The sequence below is a fragment of the Vespa velutina genome, chromosome 22, assembly GCF_912470025.1.
Source record: "Vespa velutina chromosome 22, iVesVel2.1, whole genome shotgun sequence".
Classification (NCBI taxonomy): Eukaryota; Metazoa; Arthropoda; class Insecta; order Hymenoptera; family Vespidae; genus Vespa; species Vespa velutina.
The window spans coordinates 2,504,008-2,524,553 of NC_062209.1; the positions used below are offsets into that span (position 1 = coordinate 2,504,008).

A 20,546-nucleotide genomic window follows, 5' to 3' on the forward strand; every position below is an offset into this window, starting at 1 on the left:
CCAAAGTAGCATGCTACGAGAAGTTTTCTATCGTATTCAGAAATCTAGTTCGTTGCTCGTTCTTTTACCCAGTTACGCGTCTTGCGAACAGGAAATCTGTTACAATTGGATAAATGGTTTATGCATATATATATATATATAGTGTATATAGTGTATATAGTGTATATAGTATATATACGTATGCCAGTATCTGCAATTGCAGCTGTCGACACAAGTTATGGAAATTCCTCTATGAACCATCTCTTCACGACGTAATTCGCGTATTCATAATACTTACTTTGTATATACACACACACACACACACACACACACACATATATATATATATATATATCTGTAAATTACATGCTTGAAAATTCTGATATATATTGCTTGATAATTCTGATATTATAGCATATATACACATATAACCTAAAAAGAATAGCTACGTATGTGTTAATGTATTCACGTATAAGAACAGATAATTTCAATTAACAAATAAAAAAAAATCTAATTTCTATTAAAAATTTAATTTCACGTTATCGATTCTAATGATACTTCTAATGAAACTTCACTTTGCCTTTTAGATTTTATATGAAATATTATATTATAATCGTCAATAAAAATTAATAAATTTATTCGTGTTGATGTGTATACATATATATGTATGGTCATGTGATATATGTAAAGTGACGCATTATACACGCGTGTCCAATGAGCGGCCCCTAATTTTTCGATGCAACCAATCAACGCTCTTTTTTTTTTTTTTTTCTTTTGTTGGTTAAGATCCTTGTTAAAGATCCTAATGAAGCTTTTCCTCGTCACGTTAATTACAAAGTATAATTAGCATATATTTTTTAACGTAAAGGATCTTTCAATATATCAATCGATTCGCAAATAAATAATTTCAAATCGATATTGCTAAAAGACGTCGTGATAACGTCTCTTCAAAATAAAATAAATAATCGCGTGAAAAATAATATTATGCGAGCGTATGGATATATATTTCTTTACAATTTTTTATTCATGCTTTCGAGCATTATCTCAATAGTTATCGAATTATAATGATTAATTTTCATCGTTTGAATTTGAAAAATATTCGTTTAAATAGTTTTTAAATTGGTAGATCATATTTTTAATCTTTCGATATTTTCGTATAAAATAGATCGAAAAATTATTAAATTCGTGGAGGTTGCCATTTTATACATGTGACGTAATTGCGCATGCGTAAAGGGACCACTTGATGTTAATAATGTTGATTCTGCCATTTTGACTTTTTCCGTGATACCGATTGCAACAAAGTTTCGTCGTCCCGTTAATTACAGGTAATTAGTATATTATTTCTAATGTATATCCTTCTTTTATATATCAATCGATCGGCGAAAAAGTAATTTTTACGAGTGAATCTTCAGAAATCGTGGAATCCGTCTCGTTCGAAAAATATCAACGAAAATATAATGCGGCGTCTTGGCTTCCCTTTATGATATTTCCTATTTCGAATTTTCTCATTATATTTTTGCAAATATCGATAATTTTCTTATCTATCAAAGACGCTCTAATTAATAATCTTTCGTCAATTAATCGCATTAATTTGTATTTTGTCTTATATATGATTTTCATATATGTACACACACACACACACATATATATATATATATATATATATATATACGCATTTCCATATGTCCTGCGTATATATACGATGAAATTAATTTCTTATTTTATTAATATCGATCTAATATGTTTCAGATTTTTGAAGAAGTCCTTATTCAAAGAAAATTATGCAGTAAGCTATAGAAATGATATTTAATGAAAACCTTTCTTCACGTACACGTAAGTCTATTTATTTTTAAGTATATATATATATATATATATATATACATATAAAGCGTGTGTAGCCTTTAATAAAGAAATAAGAGAACAGTTTTAAAATTTACCTCATTGATCGAGGATAGACCATCTTCGTCGACGGTCTATTACTTACTGCTAAGAATCATAACAAAAAGGAAGGTTATAAACGTTATATACATTTCGTTACACTTATATATGATGTATGTACGTTCAATGCTTTGTTTACGCTTGATTTATATAACTATTCGGAGAATTTAGGAAGTACGGCTAAAGTATATAATCAAAGGACAATCGAGAGGTCGCCTTTGTTATACTAAAATGTTTTCTTTTCATCCTTACTAACGCGTTACGTAACAGTTCTCGTTCGTATAAGCAATTATTCAGATGTGTTCAGACCTGTTCGCATTTCATTAATATTATATGCATATTAATTTTCAATATTTAAATATATATCATTTATATATTAAGTACAATGAAGACATTTAAATATTATCTCTCTATAGATAAGATTTTCTATAGATAAGTAAGTTTAAATTTATTCTATATTAATAATATTCTTGAATTTTATTTGATTATTATTCATCATATTCAATTAATTTGTCGACTTGGATACATTTGATAACAATTATCATGTAAGTACATTCTTCTACAATTTTTTATATACAGTTTATATAAGCAAATTTTTTTTTTTTTTTTGTTGAAATTTGAATTACATTTCTCAATTAATATATAAAAGATTAGATAGTAATTTTAATATATTACATATTGAATACGCAAGTCACATATATACATTATATTTGTAAAAGTACACTCATCATATATATCCAATATAATATTTTTTAATTAATATTTATAACTATTTAATAATATTATGTATAATATGTATAATTCATTTTACAATAAATTATATATATATGCGAATATAATATAATCTGTGTGTGTGTGACATGATCATAATTAAGTTTCAATTTTAAATGTCAAATCTTATCTTCAACTTTGACAATTAAAGTGTAGTATAACAAGATAAGTAAAGGATGAAGAATTGAAATCATTTTTTTAACGTAAATATAAGTGAAAGAGTATAAAAAGATGCATCAACGTTTATTCATAAAATTTCTCTCTTTCTCTCTCTCTCTCTCTATATATATATATATATATAGAAATTATAAATGTTTATCGTACATTATATTTGTTGTTTTATCGTTAGTTTAATTCTTCAATTCAAGTGGATGATTGACGGTATTAGAAGTAAAACGTAAGCACCTAAACGATAAACATACACATCGATACGATGATTCGAGAGAAGGGTACGTTTAACGCGTATTTAGTTCATTTTTTTCCGCACCTCCTGTTCTCTCTCTCTCTCTTTCTCTCTCTCTCTCTCTCTCTCTCTCTCTGAGGTCACAAAGGGTGAACAGCCTTAATATTATAACTTCCGATATACTGGGTGCGTCACTTTAAAATTGATTTATTTTTTAATAAAAATTATTTATCTTATCGATATCGAATACACGTGATATACACAATCGACGATTGAAAATAATATATACTATTTGAAAAAATATTTTCTATTATTTCATTAATAAATACATATAATTGATAATATTTTAAGAGATATATTATTAATGTCATTTAACATTTTATATTACGTCGTAAAATTGTTCTCGTACGTACATACATATATACATACATACATACATACATATATATATATATATATGTACATATGTATATACACATGGCATAAGTGAATCCTCGATTTAATGATGCATCGTTCGATGCACAGCAGCCTCGAAATTATCTTTCAAGATACTCATACTATGAAGTTTCGATCATTTTATGTTGACGAATGTAGTAGAAGGACTATGGTCCTTGTTTGTTGATATACGCTTTGGAATACTACGTTCTTTTGTAATAAATAATGTCTATATATATGTATGTTGAAGTGGGAGGGAGGAGGAGGAAGAGGAGGAGGAGGAGGAGGAGGAGGAGGAGGAGGAGGAGGAGGAGGTCCTCCATATAATTATACCCAAGGACGTGCGAAGAGAACTTCAATTGTATTTCCTGATTACGAGTGTATCCTTCGAAGGTTGACTAGAGAAGAATGTTAGTGGGAATTATAACGAGAGCAATGATCGAGAATAATCGACGTTATATAATATTTAAAATAAATTAATTTATATTTCTTAAAATATACATAATTCGATTCGTTTTGTAGGATTAATTTTTTTTTTATTTTTATTTTTATTTTTTTCTTATAGAGAAGACATACGTTTCTAACTATTCATATAACACTATTCAATATTATAATTATAGAGTTATAATGTGTATATGCATTATCAGATATTTATTTTATTAAAAATCACACACACACACACACATATATATATATATATAATATTATTTATTATTAATGAAAAAAAGAAAAGAAAAATTAATAGATAGACCTTCTTAATAAATTTTTCATTGAAGATTAATGCTTGTCGTATATAAGTTATACTTATTACAGCTGTAGGTATATAATACTAATATAAATTAGATATTAGATAATATTTCTTTTAGATAGAGTTTGAGTGAAAAAGTGTTAATGTTTATCGATGATTTGTTAAGCTTTTCTTTTGTATTTTTTTTCTTTTTTTTTTTTTTTTTTTTTTTAGATTGATAATATTTATTTTAAAACGGTCAACAAAATTTAGCAATACAAAAGTTTATATTTATTTCTTGACAAAAGCTCCGTTTCCTTTCTAATCCTTGATTCGTTTCAATCGATTAGAATTTTTGCCATTGCGAATTAATTCGTCCCGATCTTTCTTTCGTAAAGTGAGAATTCATTGTTATGTATTATAATGAATGTATATTCTGTTAAAAAAAAAAAATTAATATTTCCATATTAATTCATTAATTATTAGTAATAGGACGTTATATGTTTTAATAATTATTCAAAAAAACAAAATCAAAGTATATAAGTTATTTCGTAAATTTTTCTTTTTTGAATCTTTGTCCTATGTATTTATTATTGAAAAAAAAAAAAAAAACAATCACGAAAGGTAAAAAAAGAAAAAAAAGAAAAGAAGAAAAAGAGAATAAAAATAGAAGAAAAACTGTGAAAATAATAATAATAATAAGAGAAATAGAAAAGTGGAATCTTTTCTAATCAGATTGAAGGAGGGATCTCACGCTGTGTAAAAGTAAAAGAAATTTTTTATTCTAGGCGTAAACGTTCTCTTCGATGACTATTAATCGTTACACGGATGAATCCCGCGATCTCTAATCTACGTGCGTGCGATCTATAATGTTCAGAATTCGAAAGGCCGGAATTATACTGTGCGGCATCGCGAACAGTCGCGTTTCCGCGTACGCGTTCTTGTCTCCTCCTGTACAACTTTGATCGCACGTAAGGCACGTGCCTCCTGTCACTTTTGCTGACAACGACTAAGGCTGTTCCTGTTATTCCATCTATCTGAGACATGTGAATATTTGATTAAAACACATACACTCGTTCATTTCTATTTATCATTCTCTTGTTCCTTGTATTTTTAATAATTGATGATATCCATAATGTCGATATATGAATATGAATATTATTTTCTCTTTTTTTTTTTGGTTTCTTTCTTTTTTTTCTTTTTCTTTTTTTTTTTTCAATTATTTTATATGAAATATTATTGACAATCGATTTATATTTAAAATATTAATTTTTTATTTGATAAATATATTTAAATTTAATTATAATATTAATAGATAATTAAATGATTATATTTAATTTACGTAATACAACATCGTAACATTAGGAATACATAATGAAATAATAAATATAATAATATTATGTCTACGTTATAAAAGGAAATCTATAGAAAAATTATATTTCCAAATCGTATTAATTTCCATCTAATCTTTTTCTTTCGTGTTTTTTTTTTCTTTTTTTTTTCGTTTTTTTTTTTTTAAATTCTTTTATATAATAAATGCTTCCTGTAAAATAAAAATATGTAAAATATTTATCGATCATTGCGGAAAAAAAAGACTTGGGTCTATCTATGTCATCGTTTCTAATTTTGGATAATTAGATTACGTCACGAAGTAAACTTCTGTAATCGTGAATCAGCGAAGGTGATCGAGTGTGAAGAATATTATTACACGGACGATCGCCGCGATATCGAAATCTCACTTTCTTAGATCGTAGTTGACGCAATTTTTAACAACGCGATGACGACGGCTCGATGCGCTTCGTCAGATTTATTGCAATTGTTTTATGGCAAATGTAGCGTGAGTTACGTTTAATTTTTTGTATCATCCCTTCCTTTTATTTATCTCTTTTTTCTTTTTTTTTTTTTTTCTCTTTCTCTCCCTCTCTCTCTCTCTCTCTCTCTCTCTCTCACGGTTAAATGTAATATCAAGGTTCTTCGTATTCTTTCGATTTTCATGCATAACAATTTACTGTTATTCTATTTTAAATCATACTCGGACTTGTTTGCTCTTCGGAAAATATTTAATATTATCATTAATCGTTGGAATATGTTATATTATTCCATATAAAATGAAATTCATGATTTCGTTAGGTCCATGGTCCATCATGGATCATCATATATTCTGTCGATATATATATATATATATATTCTTTATTTTTCTTCGAACAATTTTCTCTCGACAACGTTTCTCGTTAATATTCATAATTTTTTTTCCCGAAATAAAAAAAAATATATATATATATAGTAATCGCGTCCGAAGTCAATTCATTTGTAAATATTTAAACTTTTCACTTTGATCAGTTACATTCTCGTAACACAAGCTAATTGAAATATTATATGTAGATATGTATGTGTATAGGTATATCGTGTTTGGAATTCACATTTCAAAGTATCATTGATAAGAAAGCTCTTTCTTTTTTTTCTCTCTTACAATCTCTCTTGTGCGTCAGGAAACGTGTGAAACTTTAAACCGTTCGTCGACAAGCTTTATCTCTTTCTAAGTAATTTTAATAATAATAATAATAATAATAATAATAATAATAATAATAATAATAAGTATATACTAGTTGTACGTAATTTTTGTAATAAAATTTAAACATAAAGACACTTTTCGGTAAATAAATTTCTTCGAAAGGTGAATGAATTTCTTTGATGTTTCCTCATCAAATGTTAATGCACTTTTCGAGGAATCATTTCATTCTGAGAAAAATTATTTGTTATCTTCTTCCTTTATATTCTTTTTTCTTTTTCTTTTTTTTTAAATCATTCCAATCGATTAACGAATTAACGATTACACTTGTCAGATCGAAATTGCACTTTAATCTTTCACTGCGATCTTTTTTTTTCTTTTTTTTTTTTTTTTTTTTTATTTAATCATCGCAAGGAAAAAAATTTGTATAATTTGTATCTGATATAACATAAATATAATTGGGTTTTAATTTCGTATCTGTTTGAAAATAAAATTTTATTTATCGATGGTATCGTATTAATATGATTTGTTTCTTTCCTTTTTTTTTTTTTTTTTTTTTTTTTTTTTTTTTTTTTTCTTCTTCTGGATGATAGTTTCGTATGATTAAAGGTCGTAAGACCAGGCTACCGTTTCTCTATGCAAAGAAGAAAAAGAAAAAGAAAAAAAAATTCAATATGCCGTAGACGATTTCTGTATTAACGTTGAATTATTCAAACGATTTCCCAGATACAACAAGGTCGCTCGAACGAATCCCTTCGCGAGAGAGAGAGAGAGAGAAAGAGAGGATTCACTATGCGAACTCTTCTTCTCGTGGTACTTTTTCGGAACGTCAACGTGTCCGTAAACCTTGATCGTTTTTAGAATCATTTGATATGTAGATCTCTTAGTCTCTCTCATTTTTTCCAATCAAATCCAAAAAAATTCAAATTTATTATCTTAAAAATTCTTGATCATATAAAACCTATATGTGATACAAAAGTAAATAATCAAGAGTTATAACAAAAAAAAAATATATATATATATGGATAAAGAATATGAATTAACAAAAAGAAGAAAGAAAAAAAAAAGTAATTTTGATTCGACACTTCGAAAGATTAAGTGAGTATTATTTGATGCATTAATTTTGACTTTGCCTTATCGTTTCTAATTTTCATTATAGAATATTAATACCATGATAGATTTAGAAATGATGATTTAATTTGCTTATGCAAGATTAGATCTTAGAATTTAATTTGATTCATTTATTTTTACGGAAATGAATTTAATAAGATTGTACGATTAAAGATTTTGAATTTTGACGTACGATCAAACTGTCGAATTATAATTTCATATAATAATTAATCGTTATGATGAAAGGCTGTTGCATTTTATTGTTGAATTAATTAACTGATAGGAAGAAAAAAAATGTGTTGTAATAATTTCAATTCACGTATGCGTAACAAATATATCCTAGGATTGATGTTGTAACTTTTTGTTTTTTCTCCATCCAAAATGTGTGGATTAGTTAATGGAATAGATATATTATTCACACTGTATCATTTCTTTGTGACAGTCATCGTACACGGAGGAAGATAATCGAAAATCAAAACGCGTTTCGAGTCCTTAAGTTTTTCCCCCGTATATGCTTATATGTATGTATGTATATATGTATGTATGTATGTATGTATGTATGTAAAATAATCTACATACTATATAAACTTAACAACCGACAAGAACGCTCAATCGTTAAATTTTCCTGCTTTTGGATTTCACTCGTGGGACCTCGAATAGAGACAAATGTCAAGGTGCTTTTGCGGTTTGTCATTATTTTTTATTTATTTTTTTTTTTCTATCGCGAAATTCTCTCTCTCTCTCTCTCTCTTTCTCTCTCGCACACGCGCACGCGTTTAAATGGAACTTTCTTTATGCTTAGTTAAGATCTTTTTTCGAAACAGAAAAAAAAAGAAGAAGAAAAAAAAAACCTATCAAACGTTTCATCTTTTATGATACGATTAAGATAACTTACTTTTTTACTTTATCGTAGTTATTCATTATTATGCATAATAATAATAATAATAATAATTATTATTATTATATAATTAGTATATTATATAACTAATAACTCTCTTCATATTATAATAAATTATAATACGGTATTATAATATGAATGCTAAAGTATTATATTATATAATTATTATAATAATATAATACTTAATTATTTTATCTTACTTTATTTATATTTAATTGTCATTTAGTTTGTAGTTTTGTTAATTTGATAAAAAGAAAAAAAACAAACATTAGCCTTCTTATATATATATATATATATATATATATAAAACGACAAATATATACAATGGTTATTCACAGTTTCGTCATTCAAAATCTTGTCATTGTTAAAGAAAAAGAAAAAAAAAGGTTTAATCATTATCAAAGAAATTAATCAAATGTGCATACATTGTAGAAGCGCATTATCGGTCGTATTTTCGATTCTTGTTTTTGTGCCCTTTTGTTTTTTTCTTTTTTCCCTTTTTTTTTTTTTCCCCTCCCATAAACTAAACCCTCATAAGATCTCGTCGAGCTGGGAAAAGTTTAGCGTTGGCATTTCTTATATTGATGCAAAAAGAGGGATAAAGTGCGAGAAAGGCATGCCGGAGGAACGATTCGCGGCTCGTCCTCACCAAAATGAAAGATAAGACGCTTTATGTCCTCACCAGCATAAATACATTCGAATGGCACGCATTTGAAGATATATAGACACGCTATGTAGGAATGCAATAGAATAATTTTATCTTCGTTGGATTATTTTTTCTTTCTTTCTTTCTTTCTTTCTTCCAGCTTTTTTTTTTTTTTTTTTTTTTAATCATTTTCTAGTTCGACATTCAATCTGAAATGTTTCTAAAATAATGTATGCTCATAAGAAATGATGTAGATATACACGCGCGCGTTCTTTCGCATAGACAAATAATAAAATTAAAAATTTTGTTCCTTTCTCTCTTTTTTCTTTTTTTTTTTTTTTTCTCTTTCTATTCACTCGCACATTATTTTGCCAAGATAATATCATTAATATTACGAGCATAAATTATTAAAGTTCGATGATGTTTAAGAATTTATTTTAAAAAATTGACAGAGAGAGAACTTTCTTCGCTTTTTTTTTTTCCTTTTTTCTTTTATCTTTTTTCCTTCCTTTTTTTTTTTTTTTTAAGTATCGAGGTAAAACTACATTACCGATGAATCAGCAACAATCTACGAACGGCGGTCACTTTAATATTTATCGTTTCAAAAGATTTATCGTGAGAAGAGAGAAGACGAGATGGACCTTCGCCTTGCGCGCGTGGACGGTGCGCCAATTTCGGAACACCCAGTATATATCCCAGTATTTATCATTTACGAATGCAGAGCCTGACGAGAACAACGATCGGTGCTGGCCATGGATAAGTTCACTGATCCCGTGTCGTACGAGAAGAAGCAGCACATGCTGTTGCTTTTGCTTTTGGTGCTCCATGTCATGCAGCTTTTTCGAGGTTCGCCATGGTTCATCTAAAGTATAATTTCTCAGAGATTGGAATCGATTAATAATAATAATAATAATAATAATAATAATAATAATAGTAATAATAGTAAAAAAAAAAGTAGAACAAATATATACATGTCTACGATTATTATAATCAATCTAAATATGTACGCATATTTAAAACTCAATGGAATTTTTTTGGGAAATCAAAAGAACACGAACGAAATAAGAATTCTAATGTAAAATATTTCAATTATTTGGAGAAATGATAAAACAATGATCGATCGAATGCGAATGAAATTTTTTATTACCGAAATAAAGAAAATTTTTCTTCGATCGTACAATTCGTCAAAAATCTTTTTCAAATATATCTCGGCGATATCATTGATAACTTTTATCAATAACAGATTCATTTTACTTCGTAAAGATCTTAAAAAACTTAATGTCGCATTAAATTAAGGAACTGTTTTGTTTCCTTTTTTATTACTTGAGACTTTGTTTGACGAGACAAAATTTAAAAAAAAAAAAAAGCTATCCCCAAGGCGAATATTATACTTTATTATCATTTGATAATCGTCGCTTCGATCTCGTCTCACGGAAGCTCGGAATTAATCAATCAAATTTTAACTGTACTTCGTAAAACGATCCAATTTTTGAGTCGTTCTTTTATAATCACCCGGTATGAATGAATATTTCACGTCGTTCTATGCATCAAGTGTGAGCGTATGATGAAGAAGTTCAAAAAATAAAAAAAAAAAAAAAAAAAAAAAAAAAAAAAAAAAAAAAAAAAGGAAAAAAAAAAGAGAGCATGCGTTACGTTTTCAAGGGTCAAAAAGTGTTTTTAACAAAAAGATACGTGGATAATACTACGTCCGTTCAATGTCATTGCCGATGACAAATAACTTTCCAAACGTGATATACAAATAACGTTTACGATCGTAGACACGTAAAAGGAGTCGTCAACTTCAAATATAATAAATGCATGCGATCGGGGAAGTGGGAAAGGGGAAGGGGGACGTGTACATCGAGAAAGAAGACATTAGACATTTAATTTGCTATGATGATATATATATATATATATATATAGTACTTGAACGAGAAGAGCTTTTGAAGATCTCTGCGAATGTTCGATCTCTGGGTTAAAGGAGGAGTGAATAGATACGTGTGTGAAAATGAAAGAGAGAGAGAGAGAGAGAGAGAGAGAGAGAGAGAGAGAGAGAGAGAGAGAGAAAAGAACACACTTGAGTTGTCTTACCTCTTACTCTCACTCTCTTTCTATTTATTTCTCTTTTCTTTTTTCTTTTTTCCTTTCATTTTGCTCTTGGTCTCGCGTTTTCGAGGACAATAAGGACCTTGAAAAATCCTTCGGTTAGTATCGCCGACATATTCCCGCAGGAGTCATCCCTCTATTATATTTAAATTGGACGAGGCATAATCATCGTATACCTACATATATGTATATCACTATGGAAATGTCGTGTCTGTATTAGAGATGAATATTCTCATATATATATATATATATATAGTTACAAGACACACTATTATTCATACTTACACGCACACACACACACACACACACATACACGTGCTTATTTTATCTTCCAGTTTGATTTTTCTTTTTTTATTTCCCTTCCAGTTATTATGCATCCATTTGTCAGCTGTACCGATCTACGATCGGCGGAAGTGACAAAAGTTTATTTTTTTTTTCTTTCTTTCTTTCTTTTTTTTTTTTTTTTATATATATATTATTCATTTTAATTTCTATGCCACTTTCTTTCTCTTTCTCTCTCTCCTTTTTTTCTCTCTCTTTCTCGAGAATCCTCCTTGAGAATTGTTCCAAAGGGAATTCTGTTCAAAGATTCATTTTCCCGATAAAAAGGGTCATTAATATCATCGAGGTTTGAAAGATATCACGTGTCAATGATCGAAGACGATTTTATCTTAGAGTTAGATGAAGAAAGTGACTCATATAGAAAATGAATGAAACGAAAAAAAAAAAAGAAAAAATATGGGAGAAAAATGAAAAAAAAAAAAAAAAAAAAAAAGAAAAAAAAAGTTCGGGGAGATGTGAAACGATTTTATTTATTTATTCATTTATTTATTTATTGTTTTTATTTCTTCTCTTTATGTTTAATTCGTCAGATCCAGGATCGCATTTATACATTTGAAGGCTTTAAACGCAACAATTATTATGACATCTGACGTGTGGATCTTAAAGGAATAAATCTATTTCGATTAATTCAAATTCATACGCATTCTTTTATTTTTCTTTCTTTTTTTTTTCGTTACTTTTTAAGACTATCAAAAATAAAAGTCGACATTATTTCATGATAACTTATTTCAATGAAATAAAAATAGTACAAAACAAGTGCTACGTGAGTGTGTGTGTGTGTGTGTGTATGTATATGGTATACGTATGTGTTGGAATTTAACAAGACAACAAAAAATAAATAAAAGTGAATCGGTCCAAATTTGAATTAAAAAGAAGAAAAAAAAACTTATATTGTTGTTCGTCATAGGGGGTAAGATTTTAAAATATGATCTTAGAGAGAAAGAGAGAGAGAGAGAGAGAGAGAGAGAGAGAGAGAGAGAGAGAGAGAGAACGAAAAAATGTAAGGTCTTAACTTGAGCCTAATGCGATTTATGATAAATGCGGATCTGGTCAGATCGGAGATTGAAATATTCATGCAGAGAGAACATTGAATTATACTTTTATTATATTCATAAAAATTAAAATGTACACACCTTAATTAATTAATTTTTTTTTCTTTTTTTTTTTTTTTTTTTTCTTCTTTATTAAGTTTTATGCTCGTTATTAGCCTTCTATGCAAATATCGCATAGTATGTATAATATTTAACAATAGAGGTAATAGGTAACCTCGAGACGAGACGGACTTACGAAACGAATACACGAATTTTATATCCGAATTATTTTTTTTATTTTGTCCTTCTTTTTTTTTCTTTACTATTCCTTCCTTTTTAGGTATTATTTTTGATAAGACGACGGTACAACAAAGTAAACATTTCTCTTTTCCCCCATTTACTTATTTCATTAATTACTTTTAATAATAATAATATATATATGTGTGTATGTGTATGTGTGTGCATATATATATATATATATATATATATGTATATATATATATATATATTATTGACTGCTTACAAAATAATACTATTACACAGTGTACTCGTACGGCGTTTAATTATTTTCTTTTTTTTTTTTTTTCCTTTTCTTTTTTGCATTAAATCTTCTATTTTTATTCCCTTACGATTCGTGATAGGTATACGTATATGTATATGTATTTTTGACGAATGGACATATTTTCTATTTTTTTTCCTCCTCGCGTTTTCCTTTTTCTTTCTTTTTCTTTTTTTTTTTTTTCCCCTTTCTATATATATGTATATATATATGTATATTCGTTTATGAATATTGTCAGCCCATTAGAGACGGCCTTAGAGACGACATATTTGAAAATTACGTTTTTCTATTTCCGACGAGAGAGACAGAGTTTGTGTGTGTGTGTATATATATGTGTGTGTATGTGTGTATGTGTGTGTGTGAGAGAGAGAGAGAGAGGGAGAGAGAGAGAGAGAGAGAGAGAGGAAAATGAAAGAAAAAGAAATATGATTAAAAGAAGGAAATCAAAAAGTAGAGTAATGATTTTACGATACTACGATACATAGTATATAAGAAGAAAAAAAAAGTATTAAAAAAAAAAAAAAAAAAAAAAAACGACGAGAATTAAATTTTTCTCCCATGAAACGAATACATGAAGAGAAAAAAAAATATATATATATATATATGTATATATCTCTAACTATATTTATTTTTACGCTATACTCGTGCATACAGGGGGTATTGTCTCTCTCCTGGTGTCTTCGTATTTTTATTTTTATTTTTTTTTTTTTCTCTTTCTTCTTATACTTTTTTTTTTTTTTTTGTTAACAATTCTTTGCTCGTCTAACAAACGAGAATGAAGTAGACGTATTTTTATTTTTATATTTGTATTTTTTATCTCTGTGTCTGTGTTTTTGTATATATGATATATATGTGTGTGTGTGTGTATGTGTGTGCGCACGTATGTGTGTCGATAATGAAGCGCAAAGGGGGGGACAGAGTAAAGAACAACGTGTACGTACATTCGTGAAGGATGATGCGTATTCGTTGGTTTTATGCAAATCTGTTGATCATTCGCGTTCATTTCTCATTCTTCTTGGCTACGGTCCGTTAGAAGTGCAAAGAGTATAATCGTGAAATTGGCTGATGAAGGAAAATAGATATGAAGGATGATCTTTCGTCAACTCAAGTAGAAGATACATACATACATACATACATACATACATACATACATATACATACGTACATACATACGGATCGGTTATCGTGTAATTTTTTTGTATGCTGCAATGGAAAAAAAAAAAAGAAAGAAATAAAATAAATAAATAAAAAAAAAAAAAAAATAAGTAAAAGAAAAGAGTTTGACAAAAGGACTGACAAAAATGTTGACAAGTCATTAGATAATTTTTATATCGTACGTTTATCAGTCTATCACTGATGTGTATAAGATCATGTATATGTATATATATATATATATATATATATATATATATATATATATATATATATATATATATGTATACGTGTGTATTCATTTTTCTCTAAAATATTAAATGTATCTATGTATCTTATATATATATATATATTAATTTAAAAATGTTCGTACCAATAAAGTTAATATCGAAGCGTTCCATTGTCTCAATCGAATAAACTTTCGAATATTTCTCAAAATCCTTTCAGTATTTTACTCGATTTTAATCAACCATGAAGTTTAGACAAAGGCTATTTACTCTTTTTTTTTTTTTTTATGTTTTCATTGTTTACTCGTTTTCTTTTTATTTATTTCTTTATTTATTTGTGTTTATTCTCTCTCTCTCTCTCTCTCTCTCTCTCTCTCTCTCTCTCTCTCTCTCTCGGATAAAATGCTCGTTATAGTGAAAACGTGTTCGAAAGAATATTATACGTCGTGATCTCGTAATCGCTATCTAATATCTACGGACTGAAATTGAAATTCTCACTGGACCATTTACTTATTATCTTTTCTTTTCTTTCCTTTTCTTATCTTATCTTTCTTGTTCTTTTTTATTTATTTATTTTTTTTTTGTCCTTTTCTCTTCTCCTCTTTTTCTTTCCCACCCTTCTCTTTTAATCTCTCACACTCCAATACTCAAACTCTCGCCATTTATTTATTTATTTATTTTTTTATTTTTTCTTTTTTTTTATTTATTTATTTATTTATTTATTTATTTATTTATTTATTTATTTTAACTTACGCTACAGACACGATGCGAATTTAAATGTGCCGCCTAACATAAATGCTTTCACAACTCCCTCTAGATTAGTTTTATTATACAACACTTGCCTGATGTATTCTGTATTTAATTCGTTCCGAGCGCAGTCGTAAGTAAATGACGATTTCTATTTTATCGATGAATTTCGACGAAATCATTGGAAATATATGATTCTTTTTCTTTTTTTTTTTTTTTTTCTTACTTCTTCGATTTTTTTTTTTTCTTTTCTGCCTTCGTTATGATCGTCTTATTTACATGGAATGTTTAAATTTATACATACATATATATATACATATATATATATATATATATATATATATATATATTTTCGTTCGAAAAAAATGTTTAAATAATTTTACAATATTCATACGTAATCCTGATTTCAGGACGTCATTGGATTCGTTAATTGAAAAATCGAAGCGAAATAAAAATGAAATAATATTCATGATTAATAATATAATAATTAAATAATTAAATGCTCATTGAATTAATAATTAATCGAAAGAAATCGACAAAATCGGTTGCGTTCAGAACGATGCTCGCTGTTTTCGATGTAAGAACGATATTTTCTTTCTTTTCTTTTTTTTTTTGTTTTCTTTTTTTTTTTTTTCTTTTTTGCGAATCGATTATAGATCTCGGATCGATTTGCCAAAGTTTCATACACACATACATATATACATACATACATACGTACGTACATACATACATACATACATACATACATACATATATACATACATACATAGATACATACATACATACATACATACATACGAAACACATACATACATATACGTTCCACATAAGTTTTTCTCGTTTCATGAAATATCGTTCGGAGCTTTTTCTGTTTTCTTTTTTTTTTTTTATTTTTGTTTTTGCTTTCCCCTTTTACTTCTTTTTTTCTCACGAGAGTTTACACATCACAGCTCGATACATTGAAAATTGGCATTTAAATACCGATTTGTATGTTCTTTCCTCTTTTTTTTTTTCTTTTCTTTTCTTTTCTTTTCTTTTATCCTTTATCTTTTCTTTATTTGCCTTTTTTTAATGACACAATGCAAAAATAGGCTTTCCTATTTCCTACAACCAGATCAAACACGACACAGCGCACTAACGATCTACAAAGAAATTCCAAAAAGAGAGATTCTTATAATCTATAAATATCAATTGTTTCCTCGTATCCCTCTTTATTTAATTTATTTAATTTATTTAATTTAACTTTTTTATTTTTTTATTTCTTCTTCTTCTTCTTTCTTTTTTTTTTTTCCCCTTTCATCGTCCTTTTTTTCTTTTCCTTTCCCTCTTCTTTATTTCCTTTAATATACGGGAAAAAGAAGCTTTCTCTTCGCACATATAAACTCGAATCCTCGATCTTATTTGCAAGCGGATGGAATTCTCCATTTGTTATTTATCTTTCGTATCAATTTTGAAATTATTTTCTTTTTCTTTCTTTTTTTTTCTTTTTTTTTTTTTCCTTTTATTTTTATTTTCATTTTCATATTTATTATTTTTTTTTTATTTATTTATTTTTTCTTTTCTTTTTTTTTTTTTTTTTAATTTCAACACACAACACGAATATTCATTCGTTCTCATTCGTATCGAGGATTCTATATATAAGGTGTATAAATAATGAACGGGGCTGACACGACAACCCTTAAAAAACAAGTCCGCAACTCGACTCGACTCGAGACTTTAAAAAGTCGTTTCGTCAATTCCGACGAAGAAAAAAAAGAAAAAAAAAACAAGAAAGAAAAAAAAAGAAGACGTGTAACGTCAGTTTCGAGTTAATTAAGTATGTAATATAAATAGAATTTGAGTTCGATAAGTAAATAGGATTTATGTATGTATATATGGGGGTATGTTTGTTTATGTACGTATGTATGTGTGAAGAACGAGAGAGATGAGTAGGAAAGAATGCATGGAACAAGCATAAATTTGCATTACTATTCTTCTTCTTCTTCTTCTTCTTCGTTTTTCTTCTTTTTTCTTCTTTTTCTTTTCCCTTTCTTTCATTCATCCATCCATCCATCCATTGTGTATATGTAATATGTCGTATGTTGCGTATTCGTATGTATCGTGTACTTAAAACGATTATAAATACATAAATTTGTGTGTGTGTGTGTGTGTATACATGTGTATATATATATATATATATATATACACACACACACGAATGGATTAATAATAATGATTTGTGTTTGTCCTTTTCATTTCATACTTCGTCGTCTTCATTATCTTTCTTTTTTCTTTTCTTTCCTTTTTTTTTTTTTTTTTTTTTTTTTTTTATACATAATACATTAAAATATAACACACCGATCTCGATGCTTAACGTCATACATGTACATGTTTAAGTTATATCTTCAATCCATTTTTATTTCTTACCCTTCCGCCATTTTTTTCTTTCTTTCTTTCTTTCTTTCTTTTTTTTTTTGTTTCTTTTTTTTGCGTTTTTATATTTTCTATCCCTTAAAATGAATGAACGGATCCCCTTTCGAACGAACAGTCTCGGCGATCGAGCGGCTTGGAAGAGCTCCGAAGTCGAACGTTAATTTCCTCTCGCGCATCACTTTCATACATATTTATTTTATATATATATATATATACATATGTATATATATATATATATATGTGTACATAGAGGATGTTTTTTGTTTGTTCGTTTTTTTTTGTTTTTTTTTTTGTTTTTTTTTTTTTTTTTTTATCGAAACACCTAAATATTTCAAAAACGAAGCATTTTTGAAAAGTAAGTTTCAAAACAAAAAGTTGCTTGCTATCCCCCTTCCCCTCTCCCCTTCATAAAATGAAATGATCCCATTGAAAAGGATTATTTGTTTCCATTATAAAAAAAAAAAAAAAAAAAAAAAAAAAAAGAAAAAGAAAAGAAATTAAATTAACATTGACTTGATCTTGAAAGCGTACATCCAAATCGAAAAAAGAATAATCCTGATTTGTTCGTCAACTTTTGCTTCGAATTTTTTTATTTAATGAAAATGCATCTGTTTTCGAGATATTTTAAGTGTTAAGTCATTTTGTATACGTACGTGTGTGTATGCGTATATATATATATATATATATATATATATATATATATATATATATTTTGTTTTCTTCTTTTAGTCATATTTATCATCGTAATTGACGACATCAAGGACGAAATAACGCAAAATGCGGCGATACTTAAAAGAAAAGAAAAAAATTCTCTCGATCTCTCTTATGAAATATGATTATCTGTATTTTTTTTTCTGTCTCTTTTTGTTTTTTGTTTTTCTTTCTCTCTCTTTTTTCTTTTTTTTTTCTTTTTTCTTTTACGTTTGTCAATAATTCTCGATTCCATTTATTTGTTCATTCATTCATTCATTCACGTATCATCTTTTCGTTTACGTATCATAATTAAATGATTCTTATAGTTCTTCGTTCATGTATGTACGTATAAATTATCGATAGGAATTAATTCTCCTGTAAGACCATAACACACTTAACACGTTTGCATTGGTAGTTTCTTTTTTTTTTTTTTTTGTCTTTACCCTTCACCAAAAAAATTAATCTTTAATTCATCTTCGAACGGGTTAATATTTGTCAAGTTACAACTTATAGATAATATTATATGGTACACTTATAAAATGTAATATAAGTTCACAATACGTGAATCTTATATACTTTCTTGTTCTTTCATTTTTTGTTCTTCTTTTTGTTTGCAATTTTTTTTTTATTTTTTTTTTATTTTTTTGTTTTTTATTTTTTTCTTTTCTTTTTTTTTTTTTTTGACACGAAAAGAAAATTAAATTGAGAGTTGATAAATTGAAAATTCGATACTCGATATTCGTGGAGATTCGAGAAAAAAGGGAATGTATATATATAGAGAGAGAGAGAGAAGAGAGAGAGAGAGAGGAGAGATAAAGCGTAAAGATGGCTTATTTAGCTGATTGTTTGGCATATAAAAAAGTAGGTCCGTTTCGAAAGGCTGATACATTGGTTTGTAACATATATATTCGTCCCGATTATTCTGGTTTTTTTTTTTTCTTCTTTCTTTCTTTCTTGATGGAACGTATAGTCGTTCGTTGCATCATTTCGCGATCGATGAAAAATTTAACGCGGTCTTACAATTTACGACAACTTTTTTTTCGTTTTACAAGTTACAAGCCCTTTTGATTTAAAAAAAAAAAAGAAAAAAAAAAAAAAAGAAATATCCTTTCCTCCTCCCCCTCCGGATCTGTGATTGTCGTCGTAAAGAAAGTTTTACTTGTACGATATCACTGACAAAATATTTTAAATATTTAAAACGTGAAAAATTTTCTTTCAACGGGACGAATATATACACATTGTATGTCGTTACAACCGTATAAAGAATAAACTTGCGAGTTTGTATTTTTATAAAGTTTGTTTAAACGACAAATAGGAGAGATAGAGAGAGAGAGAGAGAGAGAGAGAGAGGTAGATAGATAGATAAATAGATAGAGAATAGAATCGGTTCTTCTTCACAGCCACAGAGTTTAAGAAAAATGGATATGGAGCTCGTGAGAACGTTCTCTTTTTTTTTTTTTCTTTCTTTCTTTATCGTTCGTTCGTTCGTTCATTTGTTTATTTGTTTGTTTGTTGTAATATTAAATCTGAAAAAGTGGACCCTTAGCGCGCGACTTTCTGGGAACTTAGACCGTTAGCGTGCGTTAGAAAGCCAGCCTTTCTTTCGTCTTATTCTTTTTTCCATTTGTTTATTTTATTTTATTTTATTTTATTTTATTTTATTTTATTTATTCGTTCGTTAGTTTTGACTTTTTAATTAGGATCATAAGTATGCGCGACGTAACGTTTCGACGATTACGGAGGTCTTCCAGGGACGTTCGGAAAAACCAACAATTTGGTCGAAAATATTATTTCTAGTTAATCGTTTTATAGAGGGTATTACAAACGTATAGTTGCGAATGATCATCATTATTCATATTCA

The 20,546-nt window shown here is 27.7% G+C and overlaps 1 long non-coding RNA gene across 2 annotated transcripts; it reads left to right on the forward strand.

Moving 5' to 3' along the window:
• On the forward strand, positions 1–10,300 carry LOC124956478. 2 transcript variants are annotated; one of them, XR_007103257.1, is made up of 3 exons: positions 1–251; positions 1,729–1,812; positions 10,025–10,300. It is a non-coding gene; the product is annotated as an uncharacterized LOC124956478 (long non-coding RNA). The 2 variants fall into 2 exon arrangements; XR_007103256.1 differs by lacking the exon at positions 1–251 and adding an exon at positions 1,083–1,304.
• Positions 10,301–20,546: the final 10,246 nt, after the last annotated feature.